Source organism: Gossypium arboreum, chromosome 11, assembly GCF_025698485.1.
Source record: "Gossypium arboreum isolate Shixiya-1 chromosome 11, ASM2569848v2, whole genome shotgun sequence".
NCBI lineage: Eukaryota > Viridiplantae > Streptophyta > Magnoliopsida > Malvales > Malvaceae > Gossypium > Gossypium arboreum.
Window position 1 is genome coordinate 95459425 of NC_069080.1, and position 2085 is coordinate 95461509.

A 2085-nucleotide genomic window follows, 5' to 3' on the forward strand; every position below is an offset into this window, starting at 1 on the left:
TAAACGTTCCAAAAAATTGTTTATTTCATAATCACTATCGCAAACATGTATGAATTTCAAATCAAAATCTATCTATTCACATTGTCATGATCAGTCTCCAATTGTAATAAACATGATATAATAAATATATCATAGTAAAATATACCTGAAAATCTTTAACATCATCATCATCACCTTGGCTATTTTCATGAACATTGAGTTATTAGAGACTCTAATGATTACCTATAGTGCGTAGGTCTCAATTAAAATAGCAGCAGCTCTAAGAGGCAATCAACAACAATAGATTTTGGGATATTTTTGTGACTTATGGAAAATAAAAATAATTAAAGAGAATCGTGTTGATAATGTGTTATAAAATAAAGAGATATGGAGAGAGTAAAGAATAAAGAAAATATGAAAGTAATAGAAAATGAACTTTATTGATTAAAGGGATGATTACAATGCTTCGTCATAGTCTCTATTTATAGGCATAAGAAGTATAAAAGAAGTAGAGATCTAATTCTAATAACTATTAGAATTTAAAGTACATTAAAATTTTATTTTGATCATGATGGACATCCACTTAATAAGATATTCATAACAATTATAATTTTATTGATGTATATACATAACATAAAGCATAATAAATTTAATTTTTTTAAAAAAACCCTAAAAAAGGTAACCTAAATTAGGCTTCTTTTTTCTCAATTTTGAAATCCCTATCCTAAAACCTAACGGCATTTGCACCGCCACCAGCCCCTCCTCGACAGTCACCCACTACTGGATAATTATTAATTCTTGTTACTTAACTCGGCAGCCCTGACACTAAGTACTGAAATCGTTATTTTTGTAGTTCCATATCTGTATTGCGCGATTGCAAACCAGCTGCCAATTTTTGGCCAGGAATATAGGCTGATTTTTCTTTCCTTGGTTTTTTAATGGAGTTGAATCATGAAAATCACATGACAATTTTATATATTTTTACTAATTTTTAAACATTAATTTATTGGTTATGCTTCTTTAATACGATTCATAAACACTCAACAGTGTATAAACTTATGCACTAAATCTAATACAAAACCCTCTTCTTTACATAAGCACTAAATTAATTTTTGGTAATTTTTTATCATTTTTGTACTGTTTGTATTAAACCATGTAAAAAACATTAAAAATTGATAAATCGAACCGCATGATCAAATTTGATTTGGTTAGTTCGGTTACTCTTTAAATCTTGATTTATTCTGTTATTGCTATAAAAACGAATATATTAAACTGACGGAATGTATAACTTAAATTATTAATATATTCTTCTTTTATAAATATAAATTATTATAATAAAAATTTGTATATAGAAATACACCATAAATACTATCATTATTAAAATCTATCTTTTAAACTTAAATGTTATAAAAAAATTATTTATCATATTACCTTTTTATAAAACTAATTTTTCAAAATATATTTTTTAAGGGTATAATGACATCCATAGATGTCTGAGTTTAAGGCAATGCAAAATCATCACAGAGATGCTTGCTCTGTATCTTAGAAGAGAATGATTGCAAAATACAATGCAAAATACAATTAACATGAGTTCAACTTTGATGATTGTCGTATTCAAGGTTGTGAAGTTTGACTTTGAAATTTATTTTCATGTTGGCTTAATCAACTTATTTAATATAAAAAAAATCAACAACCTTTCTGAGTCAAATTTCTTTCCTATATATACCTCGGTCAATTATCTTCTCCTTTTATCGAAAGTTTTCTTTAACTCTATTGGGATCGACTCGTATAAGCAACGAACAAGTAAAATAAAAAAGATCAAACACAAAAATATTTATGCAAAAAAATCCTTTGAAAAGGAGAAAAACCATGGGCATAGTATTTGGCTTTTCACTAAATGAGTAAACAAACGAGAGTACAATATGAAGAAAATAAACCTAAACGTACTAAACGTACAATCTTAAAACCAAAAACAAAGCCCTAACTCGAGAACAAAATTCTCTCCATAGTTACCACGAAACTCTAACCAAAACTCATATGCGACTACATCTTGTCGCCCTCAAAGAAAAGCCTTAGCTGATTGGCCTAACAAAACAGAGATACAAT